Source organism: Crocodylus siamensis, chromosome 10, assembly GCF_052110815.1.
Source record: "Crocodylus siamensis isolate JL-2025a chromosome 10, ASM5211081v1, whole genome shotgun sequence".
Lineage (NCBI taxonomy): Eukaryota > Metazoa > Chordata > Crocodylia > Crocodylidae > Crocodylus > Crocodylus siamensis.
Genome location: NC_143404.1, coordinates 65,802,477 through 65,819,640, shown reverse-complemented (window position 1 = coordinate 65,819,640; position 17,164 = coordinate 65,802,477). Strand labels below are relative to the sequence as shown.

The 17,164-nt window shown below is 41.6% G+C and overlaps 1 protein-coding gene across 3 annotated transcripts in view; it reads left to right on the top strand.

The window, feature by feature from the left end:
- The window catches only part of LOC149856752 (androgen-induced gene 1 protein-like), a 191,584-nt gene that overhangs the window by 70,086 nt on the left and 104,334 nt on the right, over positions 1 to 17,164 (top strand). For 2 of the 3 annotated variants that reach the window (XM_090020755.1, XM_090020753.1), the window contains one exon: positions 4,183 to 4,275. The exons of the other annotated variant lie outside the window; for it this stretch is intronic. The gene's annotated coding sequence lies outside the window, so the exon portion shown is untranslated. The remainder of the gene's footprint in view (positions 1 to 4,182; positions 4,276 to 17,164) is intronic. 3 annotated transcript variants of the gene reach the window in all.

Genomic DNA, 17,164 nt, shown 5'->3' with positions numbered 1-17,164 from the left:
ACAATTTAGTCACTGATGTCTAAAGGAATCCCTGGGTCTTTCTCACTTTCAGTTCTTTTTTATTACTTTATGTAGCATTAACAATGTGCTAGGTATTTGATAAACACATACCTATTTTGAAGACTTTACAGTCTAGATTGAGCCTTGCAGCCTTGTATTCCTGCTTAGTCCCCGTACCATCAGAACAATCACTTAGAAATGTAAATATTCCTACCTGTTTCACTTGTGAAATCTAGGAAGAAGTTTGTGGAAGAAAATAAAGTTGTTTGATAAGTTATTGGAGATAAAGCACAGATGTCTGGATTTTAAAAAAAGGCTCGGTAAATGCTGCATTTTATTATGAAAATTCTCTTCTTTCTCCATGATCTGAACCTGAACCCAACCCCTGAATCTAGCCAGCCTCAAGGCTTGGGACATTTAGATACAAAATAATTAAGAATAAAGCTTACAACAATAACCTTTGCTAGGTGAGATGACCTGTTCTCTTGAAACTTGTTCATGGTAGGGTGCAGCACTGGCAAGAGGATTGCAGGACAAAATATGGGCAAGCAATTAATCTGAACACTTGAAGATAGGGTCTGAGGGCACCAGGTAAAAAGACAAAAGACAAGAGTAAGAGTTGAGGTGATTGCCTCGTGGAATAACTTGGCATGTAGAACGAGGATATTTGATGTGAAAGACTGGTAGGAAGGGGATATTAGATGTGTGGGAGACTGACTGGAGGGGCTGGGTGTATCAAGACAAACCATCCGGGGCAGATGAAAGTGAGCAAATGTCTCAGAGGCAAAGTAGTAAAGAGGGTAAGTTGTGCTTCTAAGGGGGCCCAGGTCCCAGCCCTGGCTGTCCCTGTGCTCCTTCCCTCCATTGGTGAGATGAGCACAGGCCTGCTAGGAGATTGAGGCTGGGCTGCCTGTCTCTTCTGAAGTCAGAGGGCTGGAAGGGGCTGTAGGAGCAGGATACAGTCCTTCTCCTTGTTGATGGAGCCTCTGGAATAGGGTCTAGAGAAGAAACGTGGAAGTGAGTATGAAAGCCCATCGGGTGGAAAAGGCCTGGGCAGTGATGGGCACTTTGGGCTGTGGCTTTTGGAACCCGTGGAGCAGGACAAACTAGGGGGTTAGGCAGTGTTTGGCCTGAAGTAGAGAGGCCATCTCCTGCTGACCAAGGAGATGAAGTGTCTCCAGCCCCTGTCTGGTGCTGGAGAAGTGGTATAGAAGCAGCCTCGGAGAGAGGTCAAGAGCTTTTCGGTTTTGTCCTGGAAGAGGAGAAATCTTGTGTTGGTTGGCCAAAGCAGCCACAAACCCCAAGTTGGCTGTCCAATCCAGGAAAGGTGGCTTCTAGTTTACTCACAGCCATGCAAAGCAAAGGTGAAAGAAGTATGCCTGACAGTTGCTATTCGCTCCCTACCCTAGGAGTCTGGGCTGGGAGAACCTGGCACATTCCCACTGCTCCCATATTTGCCCCGTACAACAGAGACTGTGAGCAGAGCAGAGCTGACAGGGTGACAGCTGCAGCTATTCTGACGCTGCCTAGCAGCTGCAGTGTACATTTCCCAAGGGGCAGAGCTTTATGGCCTTCCTCACAACCAAAACAGCTAGAAACATGATTGCCTTTTTAAAAAGTGAACGCTGGGATCCTAAGATGAATGTTCTTGCTGCCTGGAGAAAACTCCTAATAGCCCTGCAAGTAGGATTTTGCAGGTTAGAAAAAATCAAGTACTGTAAAAAGCCCTTTTGGAGGTAGTCCCAGTAGTTTATGTATCACGATTAGACTGTAACCACTAATAAGTGAAAGCTTGTTTCTGCAATGCTCTTTGAAATAGATATCTTCTATCAGCCACTCTTTCTGATGGTGGGTGAGATGAGGGTGGTATGTTGGTAAGCACCAATCTGCACAAAATTTTCAAGGGTGGACTGTATTATATATTAGCTGGGTTGGTAAGAGCCTTGCTTTTACACTCTCTGCCATTGTTATGCTAAAGAGGGGGTTTACTCATACAACAAAAATAGACAAAAAAGATTGTATCTTCTTTCCCCAGTGCTGTCTGCTCCTTTGCAGACATGAAGCTCAAATGTAGCCCTAATAGTGTAAGAATAAAGATCATGCCCCTGGCACTGCACTGAAGTTAATACAAAATAAGAGCAGAAAGAGATGACAGAGTTACCAGGTAGCAATAAAGTTGGTAATTCCTTGGAGAACCTAGTTGGCAAATCACTCACTCCACTTTTATACACTGCTCTGTGCTTCTGATGAAATCAGTTTGAGTTCATGAAAGCTTGTACTCTATATATATCTTAGTCAGTTAGTAAGGTGCATATCCATCCTGCCTTCTGCCTGACTTCAGACTAATGTAGCTAACTACCTCTCAAATTATTAAAGAATGCAAGGGCAAATCTCTGACCATTGCACTTTGGGAGAGTCACAGCCAAGTCCCATCATTGTAGCATCTGACCCATGTTTGAATGGGTGACCTTTCCTTCTCTCCCCAAGTAACTTATCACTCCACCAAGAAGACACTTCCCGAGAGAAATAAACAAGTACCTGCTGGTATGAGCTGGTCAAAGGGAAAGTAAAATGACAAATGGATCTTTTTCACCTAAACAGCCTGACATGCTGAACTGCAAATGATGTTCATATCTATCCCCTCTAAGAGCTGGTTTTTACTGATGATGAGCTTTGGTGGAGGTAGTCTTCTGCCAATGATTCTGTATTTATGACTGTATTATATTATTCATTGGCTTGCTATTATAGCCCTCTTAATTCCATGCAGGCCATTTATGGAATAGGCTGGACAGTCGCACAAATGTCTGAATGCAGACCTGGCTGTCAAGCATCTGTGTTTGAAGCAATCTGACGTAAAGTAATTGTGTGTTAGACCAGTTGAGTGCAGAGGGATTGGTTAAATTATCTCCCCCACCCCGCTCCATCAGTGACTGGAACTGTAGCCTTCAGGCTGGAATAACAGCTGCAGCCCATCTGTGCAAAGTAGCAAGGGGAGCAGGAGCTATTGCAGATCTATTTGAATAGTGATACCAAGCCCCTGCCCCCAACATCTCCAGTTTGCCAGCATGATGACTAGTCCAATTCTTATTTCTCTGTTGGGCAGAGGGTTCACATTCACCCTTGCATAGCTTCTGCTTGCCTTCCCTTCAACATAGGTCTGTACTTTGTGCATGTCAAAAGAAATGATTGGCATCATTTAAATATCCAGGTCCAGTTTAGTGAGCTAGTGTATAGCTTTGGAAGTGGCTTGGTGAAAGTCTGAAATACTTCTGGCAAGTGGTTGAAGCAGGTGCTGATGTCCACAGCCACACTGCACACTGCCCCTCATCTTCAGGTGCAGTGCACTCCCATGCCATTCCTTGAATTGGTTCAGTCTGGACCATTGCTTCTGGGGTGGGCTGAAACCTAGAGAGCTTTCCCTGGGACTGGCTTTCTTGTATTTGCTTGGGATAGATACTAGTATTATCCCAGTCTTCTTTCCAACATGCTTCAGGATTCAAGAAAGATGCTGGAGGAGCTTTATCCCCAGCTCATACTAGCTTGCTTTCAGGCGTGTGTTTAGAGGGTTCTGGAGATCATCATAAATCTGTACATTTAAGTTGGCTGTGGCTAGATTGTGTGTGTCTAAAATTTTTGAGAGTTTACTTGCCGGATTAGGCAGCCCTTGAACAAATATTAACTTTAATGTTTTAGGTATGATATTTCTTATTGCACGTTCAGCTACATAACCACAGATTTGGTATGTGTATTTCTCATTTAATAGTCAAGTATGCCTGTGCTGCAGTTGCTGCCACTTGTCCTATGTAATACCATACCTTATTGGCATTGCTGTGCTCATAATGGAAGATCTGCTGCCTGCTATACCCAGTTCAATGATGTGCCTCCTAAAGAATAATAGTACTGCAAGAACCCAACAATCCCAGAAAAGTCTTCCCTTCTTGTGCTAATGAAATGATGGGATCCAGTGTGGGGAAGAGGTTGGGGATGAGCTGAGTTTTGCAGACCACTGATACAGGTCTCTCTTTCACCATGTACAGTTTCATTTCTCCCTCCTCTGCTGTCTAAAAAGAGAAATGGACGTTTGTTGCTTGGAACATTTAGGTTTAGCTCTGTCCTGGCTCTGCCATGAATTTTGTGCAACTTAGGACAAGTCATTTAATTTGGCTTTCCTTCTCTTTTCAGGCATCCCTGACTGAGAGTCTTCTCCATACACTGCAAGCTGTGAAAGTAGAAGAAACAGAGGGGTGCTGAGCAAGATGTAGGCACAGCATGCTGGTAGGCGTGATGAATAGGAAGGGCTGTTTGTCCGTCAGGATGGAGGGTGTAAGGAGACATGGGAGAGACAGGGAAAGAACAAATGGAAAGAGGACAGAATAGTGAGGGGGAGGGAAATGTGGTGCTTGCTCATGTCAGGCAAGACCAAGAACAAGACATGTCACATGTTACTTCAAAATAGGATCCATTTTGCTCATAATTACTGTAGGGAAAGAGGATAATAGAGTAATTTCTCCTCCTGACCTATATAGTCATTCTTCTGAATGCTTCAGATGACTGACAAATAGGAACACGTCCCAAAAGTTGGCTTGGATCACTTGTGCATCATATTTATATTTGTTGCTTCAAAGAAACTTTTATGTCTTTTAGAAAAACAAGAGTGTTGTCTTCATGCCTTTCCCAGTGTTCATTTTAATTGTGTCCATGCCTTTCGAGTTTTAAATAAAGCAATGTTTCACAAATTATACGTAATATAATAGCATAACATTGCTGTTCCCTGCTCCAAATAATTTGGTATGTGGCAAAGGTTTTTTTTCAGTTGGGAGGTAGCATAAACTAGGAATAAGACCAGGAGACTAGTGTCAGATCTGATGTGCACAGTTTTGCAAGGAGAACTGAAGCCTGTATGGACCATGGCTGCAGATATGCCCAGGTAGTCATAGGCTGTGTACAGATAGTCATAGGCAGCCTATTGGGGAGGCGCTCTGATGGGTGCTTAACACAAAGCGCCATAAAGCACCACTGGACCCAACAAGCATTGATGGGGGAGGGCTCAGAGCCTGCCTGAACTGACCCAGGCCAGCAAGCAGGAGTGCTCCCAGGAGGCTGCTGAACTGCCCCTCTCTCCAGCCCCACCCCACTCCACCCCACAACACACTGTGCAACCCCCCAGTACCCCTGCTGGAGTTGCGACACAGCATGACACTAAGTCACTGTACTGCACACTATGGCAATGTAGCAATCATGTGTCTACTTGTGATCGCCAGCTACATTGCTGTAGCGGCATGCTCCCCAGGTATAGCACATCACTACAGTGATGTAGCGGTGAAATTTAACCGTGTGCCGCATGCGTGGCGCAGTTACCACCCATACTGCACCATGCTTTAGTACTTCCAAAAGGAAATACTAACTCATGGCACTGTAGCAACATCACCATACAAAGGCGACATGTAGATGTGCCCATAGTACAGTAATTACCTATGATAATTGATCACAGCACAGGAGGCCACAGTGCTTTCATTCCTCTTTTTGGTTTCCTTATTTTTTGCAACTGCAATTCTAAATGTTTGTTCCTGGTTCTGTGATCTTACTGTGCAGCTTTCAACAAGTCACATAACTCTCTGTCCCCCAGCAAGTTTTCCCAGCTGTAAAATGGGGATGGTGATTATTTGTTCCAGTCAAATAGCAGACTAAAATATGAATGAATAGTTTGTTCACAGGGATTGGGCCATATATTTTTGAATTATGCATTAATAAGTATCTGCCCAGATACAGAACTATTCAGGTATCACAAACATTTACAAATAATTTATTTGGTGAATAATGGCAGTGTTCAAATTGCAGAATTAATAATTTCTTAAGTTTATATTTGGCCTAATTCATTCATGTCTGTGAAGTCATTTGAGAGCTTTAAAGCAGCAAGTGCAAAATATAACAGTCCTGATCTGTCCAGGTGTTTCCCTTCTGCAGACTTGTGCTTTTATGTGCTTTCCCTGCTCTGTTACTTGAACGGATGCTGGTTTCATACCTCCCACGTTATAGATTGAGTACCAGATTTAAACACTTTGGCAGAAATACAATAGTTTATAATTAGGGTTGATATTATATTTAGCTCTCTTTCCAGTGTAGTAAAAATATCTCCATAGCTCCATAAATGTGTGGTTTGCCAGTGAGCTTTAAATCAAATTGCCAACTTTTCTTCCACTTGACCGGCACTTCTTCTAAGATGCATGTAATTTTTTCAGACCTGAGAAGTGAAAACCTGGTTTGCTTATATTTCCCCCCAGGATATCCATTATGTTTAATGCTATCATATAATATCATGCTCTTTATAACCTCAACACTGTCATGAGCTTCTGAGTTTAGTGATTAGTTGTTCACAGTATATTAAAACATGCTGGCATGAGGATTTATGAGTAGTATGCTAGAGGAGCTTTCCTCAAAATGGCATGAAGCTTCCCTCCCTCCCCGCAAGCACTTGTTTTTATTATGGTAGTGCCTAGAGTCCCATAGGGACCCAGCTATGCCAGATGCCAGACATATGCATAGTAAAAACCACGCCTTACCTAAATTACTTACATTCTAACTAAACACCACCATCAGTTAGCACCATCTTGTAAATGGGGAAATTGAAGTGTAGGGAAATTTTAAGTAAAATTTTAAGTAAAAATGAAAGGGGAAAATATCCTGTAAAATTCCTAAGTTCAGCCAAGTAAATAATTCTCAGTATCTTTGTGATACAACACATGTAAAATAAAAATGCGACCACCTGATACAGCAATCAGGGAGCAACAAAGTCAAAACACAGTTGAGGCTGGTCTGGCCCAAACACCTCAGTCTGTCCAGACTATAGCCCAGACTATCAAACCACCTTCTCTTGGGGAACAAAGCTTTAATTCCTAGTACCAGTCCATTAAAATCTTGCACCTCCTGTATAGCATAGAGGGTAGAAGCAAGGGCATGGATTCCAGGCAAAAGGCCAACACAGACAGAGTATCTGAGAGAAGAACTTCCGTGCAGAAAAATGTTATTAAAACCCCTTATTTGTGCAAAAGCATCTCAACATTTTAAATAAATAAACATGATCAGAACTATCAACAAAACCACATCCAGCTGGAACCTCCCAGAACAGAGAAACGGAGATGGGAAAAGTTCACTGAAAAAGTAGATGCATATAAACAGAGCAGCGGGTAGATTTCAGCTTATTGCATCAGGTCCATGAGAACCACCACTTGTTCTTCAAGTCCTTGGAAGCAGAAGAGGACATAGTGCTTTCGTCATTGCTTCAGCTCCTTTCCTCACAGTACAACTCATATTTTATTTGAAAATGTACATCTGCCCTAGAAAAGCCACAAACAACTTTTGAAGTTCAGACTATGTGCTGATGGACCATCTTTTTGGCTCAACTGCTTCTTCAGCTGGAGTTTCTAGATGGAGGAATTATCCACAGAAACATTTTGCTTCCTACAGGCAATTCTTCCAGGATGGTATGCAGTGCAGTGCACACCTTTCTCCTCCCACCCTGGAGGGCATGCCAATGCCATGTCAGCTCCTACAGCATGCTGTTCATCCTTCTTGCCAACAACCTTTTTTCCTTGTCCTCTATATTGAATGAATGCCTTCAATGTCTAAGTTAGAGGGCAGTGATTTGGATTTTTGTTGGCTGCCTCTGAGATATCACTAGTATATTTATCTCCAGAGGAGAGTCAGTTGTAGCTATGCACGCAAAAAAGTGAACTCAAGCAACACAAAGAAAAGTGCTACAGCTGAGGAAGGAAGTTAAGATTGCCTAACTCGGAGGAAGACAATAGGGTTGCCTAAATCTTTCCTGAAGATCCCACCTTCAGTCGCCAGAACTTTGTCAGACTAATTGTTCAAGCAGAAAATTCCCATGCCATGTTCTGCCTCAGTTCAAACTTTTCCTGAAAGATTCAACTAAAACAGCACAGTTGCTTTTGAAAAATGTTAGGGAAACATTAAGGAAATATTAAGATTACATTATTGTAACCATTTTTTTAAATATAGTTGTTGTTTCATCTTCAGCTTCTTTGCCTTGCTGGTCATCCTGGAGGTGGAGAGAAGCCTTTTGTTGTATCTGTGAAAATCCAATCAAACTTGGCCAAGTTAGAAGCCTCAGAAAATCTGTTTAAATGTTCTCCATGCAGACTTGCTGAAGTTTACCAGCTAAATTCTCCAAAAATGTGGTCTGCATTGAGCATGCTTCCACTGAGGGATGCAGCTTGTCCTTCCAGCTACTGCTGGGCTGCTGTGGTACAAAGGATGAGACCTAAGGAAGCGGGGATTTGTGTCCTGTGCCCTCAGTTCATCCATGTGGATGCCAGCCTAGGAGAAAGTTGCCTGATTTGAATACAGAGATGTAAGAAGTGAGGAAAGAGGTGTAAGTGAACAACTGGAAGAAAAATGCCAGGGTAGGAGTCAGGGGTTGAAGAAAAGCAGGGAAAAGGATGGAAGGAAGCAAAGGAATAGTTACTGGTGGGGCTAAATTAGTGCCAGATTTAGGCTTAAGCTACTTAAGCCACATCTTAGGGCCTCACAATATGAGGGGCCTCTAAATAAGAAAAAAAAACTGGATGTTTTCATTCTAATGTGACAAAAATATACATATATATGGCTCCACAGTTATTCTTCATATTGAGTTCATGAATTTGTGCAGAAATAATAATAATTCATCTTAACATTTCATGAAAATACATTTTCGTGAATTTCATGAACTATTTTTATTGTATAGGGCCTCTTAAAGCTGGACATAGCTTAGGGCTCAGCATGTCATAATCCGGCACTGGGCTGAATAGGCATAGCTATAGCCATAGCATAGCCACATTTAAAATCAATGCAATGCCTTCCAGAACCTGGAGCTGAACCTGGTCCCAAGTCTCTACATTACTGTTAACAAATATCTGTGAAACCCACTGGCAAAGCATGAGTCTCCTCCTCTTCTTGTGGCTATTCTACAAATAGGATAACAGTTTACTACAGCTACTAATTCATACATTAGTATGATAATTACCAATAGTTCAAGTAGCAGAGGTCTGTGCTGTGGATATAAACATCCCAATCCAGCTTGTGACCCAGATGGAGCGTTTGTATAATTGGTTTTCTGTGTATTTATTTATTAATTTTAGCTTTTGCTTTTTCTAAAGTACAACATTATATACGAAACAAAGCCAGCATTAAGGTTGCAAAGTGATCATGGGACCTGTGGAAAACTGTATCTGATCATGTACCTAAAAGCAGTAGCATAACTAGCACATACCGTAAGTGGGCCAAATTAAGGCTTCACAGGCTAACTCAGTTCTCATATTTAATACCATTTGCGTACTTGATTTTGCACTGTTAATGTTTTTTATTTTAAGTTCTTTATGTGAAGGGACCATTTCACAATAGGAAATTCTTTGACCAGATTGTTATGCTGATCGCTGTACACTGATTTTGGTTTCTTTTCTGAAGTCCCTTTGGTGATATACTGTTCCTCCTCTCTATGTACATACTGGGGGGGAGGGTGTATGAGGGATGCTTTTTAGCACTTGAGGCTCCGAAACATTTTCATGATTCGGGACAAAAAGATGTAACAATACAGGGAGCTCCAGAGTGAAGCTGCTTAGAACATCTAGATTTAGCTCTGTCCTGGCTCAGCCAAGAATTTTGTGCAATTTGGGACAAGTCATTTAATCTGGCTTTCCATCTCTAGGAAATGTCAAGACAGTAATATTTCTTTGCCTGGTCTGGTTATGTTGCATGTTTTTTTGAGGCTGGTGTTGGTCTCTGCTATGTGTACATGCATGGACTAGTATAACAGGATGTGTCTACATGTGTACTTTACTGTGGAGTTGACTAATTAGCTCTGCAATAAGGTATCACTGTCTACATGAGTGCTGGCATTGGGGCACAGTAAATTAATGAACTCTGCTATAAAATAGGAGACAGTACTGTCTTACAGCGGAGTCATTTACTGTGCTGCAATGCACGTGTAGACAGTGACCAGGACAGCAGCACTTTGAGCCAGGGCAGAGCATTCCCAGGCTGGCAGCAGGCTTGGGGACTCATCCATATACTCGGCAGTTTCAGCACTCTTATGCCCCAGCCAGCCCTTCATTTGGGGCTGCCACCCCCTGGAGCCTGAGGCTGATCATCTGAGCCTGCAGCAGACCCGGGGCTGCTCCACCTCGGCTCAAAGTGCTGCTGTGCCCAGAAGCAATGTACTCCAGCACAAATTGCTCCAGAGTTTATCATGTTGCATTAATTGCTCATGTAGATGCACCCATAGGGCACAACTACACAAGTTCCTGACTGCGCATGTGGTACTTTGCAGTCATTTAGTACTTGGTGGCACACAGTTATTTTTAGATGCTATGTTGCTATAGCTCGTCACTACAGCAATGTAGCATCTCGTGTAGACATGCCCACAGTGTATCAATATCAGTTTTGGTTCTCTAAGTCCAACGATACCGAAATGTGTGTCAGTGACCCACTCCAGCGAGCTCTAGATTTTTTACCCTTTAAGATCATCTTCTTTTCCAAGGAACAGTAGGCAGTGACAAATCTGGACATGTTGTACATATACTTGAAAATATGGTTTCAGTGCAGATCTTTGGAATGCTCATCTGATCTTGTTCGAGATACAGATGGTTGGAGTTTAGTGGTCATATACCATACTGATATTAAGGCTTAGCATTTTTGGCATATGAAATGTGGTGGGGTATGTTTTCCTTTAAATTTCTGCATTGTTGTATTTACATTTATGGCCATATTTTTTTTTATTATCTTGCTTATGACATCTCATACCATTGCTATTTTCTTGATTTATGCTTATAAGCCTGAATGATTTTAAAATTTGTTGTCCCAGGTAGGACAACAGCTAACTGGGAAACTGCTGTTTTCAATCAACAGAGAAAACTCACGAGATATCTCCTATTTACTTCGTTTTGTGTATTCATTTTAAGATGCATTATATTCATATCATGCTTGGCTCTCACATTCTGTTTCTAAAATAGTTTAAAATTATATACCAGGTTGTGGGAAGAATCATTATGGAATATTAAGTAAATGCTATATTTCCTGGACATGTCCTCCTTGCAGTAATAAAATGCTACAGAAAATGAAAATGAGCTGTACATATTAATCCCCAGCATGCTAAGTTCTTATAGCATCCAAAATCAGCATGGAAACAGGGCTACACATATGGCAGCATTTGATGTAAAGAACCACAGAGTAAAGAGATGTTCATGGTGCATTCCTGAACCCTCACAGACTGACATGAAATCTCAGTGTCCCTTACTGCTTGCAGAATAGAAAGAACTATTTTGCCGCAAACCCTAAAATTCAAGATTTGTAAACATGTCTGATGTACTTAAGTGCAAACTAAAAGTGTCCACTTCAGAACAAAGCAGGGCCCCAAAATTACTTGGGCTTTACTTCCATGTCTGGGGAGGTCATGAAGACTTATGAGAGTGCAGTAGTTACAAATGGAAATATAGCAGTGAATACGGTTGCACAGCTGGCATGAATTGTAGTAGAGATTTGTGAATAGGGATCACATCAGCTTTGACTGGGTAAGTTGTAAAGCAATCAATCTGAATCTCAAGCTACAGTAACTTAGCAAATATCTTTGTTCTACTTACTGTTCAGCAACAGGGCTAATATAATAAGCATGAGCAGGTGGATCTTTCCTTTACTTCTGGAAATACACTTACCACTGCACTATGAATCTAAATATAAGGAAAGAAGCAGCCAGAATGTGTCATGAGAAAGAAAGCTGTTCCATTTTCACAATGTGGGAACAATATCAGTGATACATGAAGGATACTCCCTGGCTGGAGTTATTATATTTTGATTTAATTGTAGAAGGTCAACTTGACCCAACACAGAACCTGGTGAGGTCAGAGGTAAGGGATGGTTCCCTGTTCCCATGCATCTCATTGCATAGTAATGGCATATTTTAGGGGAGGAAGAAATGCTGCCAAGTCACGCAGACAACCTCCATTCAGCTTAGCAAGTCGGTAAACTCATTGTGAATGTTGATCAAGTATCATTCAAGAATTAGGAATTCCTAATTCCTACCACCTATTCCTGAATGTCACTGTACATGCATGTGCATTCTGTTTGCTACCCATAGCAAAGTTTTGAAACTGAAGCTTTATTCTCAGTCAGCCTAGGAGTGAATTTTGTGCCAAATCTCACCAAGATGAGAACTTCCATACAGAAATCAAGTCGCTTTGCAACTTGAAAGGAAAAACTTACTCAATTTGATTGTTAGGGCTTCTTTTCCCTCTTACAATTTTAGGTGCTAAAAAGCTGAATGATTTTAACCTATTAGCTTTGAAATAAAATCACATGCTATAGATTGTGCATGGGTTTGAGGTGCAGCCCGTAGTAGCGTCACTACTGAAAAAAACTCGAACCTTTCTTGTTAGAGCAATTTGAAAGCTCCACAGCTGCCACTAATTACTTAGATTTAGTGAGTAAAGATGTGCAAGCCTGTCTTTCACATTCAGACTCACTTTCACCTACAATATATTATAAACCATGAGCTCTACAAACAATTTAGAGCACAGTCTTATTAAGTAAATTCTACATGTGGCTTTGAGGGGAGGAATATGCATCTTGTTTTCATGCACAGTCACTCATGATTACATGACTCATATCATCTTACAGAAACCATGCTAAAGTTTAAGAACTCAGTCAAGCTTAACTGATTCTGAATGAGATCTCATGGTGCAGGGGTAGTTTTGATACTCAAAAATCCAAATCCGGCAAAGGACCTCTAACAATTGTTCATATCTCTGCTTTTTGGTAAACAGTCAGTATTGCCCCACAATGCCTAAGAGCTATAGTTAGTTTTCCTTATGCTTGCAGGATGGGATTTATAATGTAGAATATTAGAACCTTTTACAGAAACAGACTATTGTGTGTAAACCCACCCACTGCATGATGTCACATCTCCTGATTTTGTGTCCTGTGTCACCTACCTTGCAAACTCAGTCTGTTTTAAAGCTCTCAAATCGCTTCACAAATACAAATGAATCAGGCCATAATTTGTAAATGAATTAATGATTTGAACACTGCCGTTATTCATCAAAGACATTTTTGGCAAATAATTATTTGTGATACCTGAATGGTTCTGTATCTAACCAAATACTTATCAGTGCATTATTCAAAAAGTTATGGCCCAATCCCCTGAACAACATTTTCATGAATATTTTAGTATATTTTGGTATTTGATTGGATTAAATAATCACTGGATCAAATGATCATCGTCCCCGGTTTACAGCTGGGAAACTTGCTGGGGGACTTGTTGAAAGCTGTACAGTAAGTTCCTGGACATGCTACATATAGAACCAAGGACAAAGACTTATAATTTCATTTGCAAAAATGAATAAATAAGGAAAAGGAATGAAATCACTCTGGACTCCTGTGCTATGTCTAGCTATCACAGATACTTACTGCACTATGTGCACATGACCATGTAGCTAACTATGAGTATACAGGCACATGTGCAGCCATGGTCACTACAGGCTTGTGTCTTGTCTGCAAAATTGTCTACATCAAATCTGATGCTACCCTAACTTATGCTTCCTGTGATCTATGTTTGCCTTATACCTGTGTATGTGGTGCCTTATATGTGTGTAGTAATGATTTCAATCCAGATTCCTACTTGTGGCTACATTATTGGTCCTCCAGCTACACTACCTTGGTACTAGTTCTAGTCCGTTTAATTTTGCATCTTTCTTTAGAAAAGTCTTTTTATATAAGGGGTTTTGTAACTAGCAAATTTTGTGCAGAACCTTCCACTGGCAGTCAGCATTGCAGTCCAAAGTTTCTATGATAGCTCTCTTCCAGGTCCTAAAATCCCTTCACTCTAAACAGACTCCAGCTTCCTCTACACATAGCAGTTGTATTGACCTAAAATTGAGAGAGAAGAGTATTTCTTTAAGAGTTTATGACAGTTACGTCAACACGTATCTAAACTTCTAAAAGCTCACTTTGGTCAAAATCAGGGCCCTTTTCACCCTTCCATTTTCCACTCCAGATGTCTCTGAACAGACATAAAAGGTTTATTAGAGAGCAAACTGAGCATTCAGTTAGCCAGAATCATTTCCATGTGTAACACAGTCCAATAATTAAAGTTTAAAGAAATTGTGGGGCCTGTAGACTTGTCGTTCAGTTAAGTTCTTTCTGGAACCTGGAATAGTGTAACTGGATCTATGGTGGCGTGTCATTTTGGGCTTCTGGTACAGATAGATGAGCATTGTAAGTGCTCCAAACAAAGTTCTTTCTGCAGCACTAAGAGTCTACTTCATAATAGGCTTTCAACAGAAACCTGACTCTCTAGTAAGCAAAGGAAGATACTTTATACATGATCACAGATAAACAAAAGGCAAAAGCCCAGGCTAAGTATTAGTGTCAGAAAGGATGTGCAGAGAATTCCCAAGGGAAACCATCCTAAAGCAGGTTCAAAGCTACACCTACTCTGTAGGATTGTTTGGATCTAGTCCCCAAAATGTCTTTAGGTCTGCCTCTCTCAGGAAGAGCAATAGAGATATTTAGTCTCACGGGCCTAATTGCGTCTCTCGTGTTGTATGTGTCCCCAGTGGTTGTGGTAGAGGTTGGTCCATGTCATCTCTCTGACTATCTTCAGCAGAAGCAACCTCACAAACCTACTGCCTTCCTTAACGTTTCTGCCGGAGGTTCTCCACAGCTTGTGTTCCCCAGCCTCATTTAATGGAAGTCCATCTCCACAGTGCATTTCTCAGGCCATTCTCCCCTTCCCCCCATTTTCTGTGCTGGCTATAGCTCCTGCTCCTCAGCAACTCCCCCTGAGCCTTTATAATCAGGGCCAGACATAGGTATGGGTGAAGCAGTGGCCGCCCCAGGCCCACACAGAAAGGGGGCCTGAAAATGTTTTTTTAAAATTCGTATCATTATCATTGTCTCTGGCGAAGGGAGGCCCGATACTAGAAGTTCACCCGGGACCACCAAGAGTCAAGGTACAGTGCTGTTTATAATCTTGCTGTTTTATAGCCACTGGTCAATTTTCACTTGGTTTCTAGGCTGGTCTGTGCTCAAGCTCTAAAAGGGCAATAGCTATCTCTGGAGCTGCCCCAGAAATGCTGCTATCTGACCCACATTCTGCAGCCAGCATCCAGGTTCCTGCCCACCGCCAGCTGCTCTAATGCTCTTTATTTCATATGTGCTGTGTCCCAAGCATGACACTTCCTCTCTTTGGTCACTGTGGGTGTGTCCACACGTGCATTTGATCTGAGAGAAGTTTATTTGCAAGTAAACCACTCGCAAGTAATTAGCTCTACTGTGCAGTAAAGCATTTCATGTAGACTCACCCAGTAGGTAACAGAGACCCATCTGCCAGAGAGAACTGTCTGGCCAGCTGCACCCCCTACACACATGCTCATGTGGCTCAAGTCTTTTCCTTCAGCTCATCTGGATTTGAAAGTAAAGAGCCAGTAAGTTAATTAAAATACTGTGACTGGTTGATTGTCTAAGATGATTTTCCTGAAGTCACATATCTCAAGAATGTGAGTTGGTCAGTAAAGATGGACTTGATGAAACCGGACATTGAGACATATACTTAAATTGTACCTAGCCATGACACGCTAGTGGTGGCCATCACATAGGGATTTACCATCCAAACTCACTTTCTATTGGAACTCTATCCCCAATTCTGCCAACAAAAAACTTTGATTCAGGAGATTTGTTCAGGAAGGAGGGGAGCTGTGCAACAAAGAACTGAGGAGCTTCCTGTTCACTCTCACCTTCCCATTATTCCTGTTTTTACCCAATATGTGATCAAGGATCTATAGAAGTACTCATGTGGGTAAGCATCAAGAAACAGTTTGATCTCTGTACTACACATCTTCTAGGGTTCTGTTTTAAACAGACTTTACCTTATTGTAAAACAGCTATTGCTTCTATGGTTTGGTCTGGAAATTTTCCATCATCCTTTGTTACTTAAGCATTACTTTCTGAAATGTATTGAAGGTCATTGTGTGGAAATTTGTCATACCCCAAGCTTGAGAGGCCAAAATAAATCTTGCTGAATTTCAGATTCATTTTTTGCTGACTTGATGTCCAACAAAGAACTTTTTGTTGTAGCTTGTGTGGAGCACATAGGGTCCACCCCACTTACTGGCTCCTTCCTGGCTTCACTTCACTTCCTGCCTCTCACCTGCCATAAGTTGTTTATTGTTAAGAAAGGAGTCCTTAGGGCCAATAGTTGCCTCACAGGTAGCCAGGCCTGTTTGTCCAGGCCAGCCTCCCTGGTGCCTTTTGCCCTCCCCCAGTGCTTCCTCTTTAAGGGAGTTAAGATTGGTGGTTCTGGAACGATCTCTTTAAGAATTGGGTCACTTTCTAGTATGGGTTGCAATTGTTTGAGGATTTTCTGTATAGGTTCCAAGGAAGGTTGGTATGTCATAACTAATGGTGTGCAATTTATGGGGATTTTCTTTTTGTACTGCAGCAACACTTCACGTGGTAGCCAGGTGGCTCTTTCAATACTGTGATCTAGCTCTCTGGAGGAGCATCCTTGTTGAGTGAAAGCCCTTTTGAGATTTGTGCTTTCTTGGTGTTTTTAGTAGGCCTGTGTGAAGCAGCTAATATTCGCTTCGGATTTGGATTCGGCCAATTTGGGGGACAGTGATTCAATTTGGTGATCTGAATCACTGTCCCAAATCAATTTGGGCAAATCTAATTGCCCAATCAGAGATTCAGCTGTTGCCAAATGGTACCATCTGTACTTTTCCCAGAGCCTGATGAAGGGATTTTGATCCCCAAAGCTTGCAGAAAAGGACAGTTTTCTTGCAATTTCACAATTGGTCTAATAAAAGGTATCATTTTGGAACCAAGAGCTCTAGTTTTTGGTATGTCTTTTTGTCTTAGACCAACACGGCTACCAAATATATCCATAAAAAGGTTGGCATGTTGTGGGACCATTTTGGTACCCATGGCTCTACCCATGGTCTGAAAGAAGTTGGTTATTGAAAATGAAGTTGTTGTGTGTAAAGATGAAGTGTATAAGTTCAGTAATATCTTTAGGTCTGTACTCTGAGTTGTAATCTTGCTCTTGTAGGGCAGTCTAAGATGCTATCCGGGTGTGGGATGTTAGTATATAAACTGGTAACATCTTGGACAAAATTCT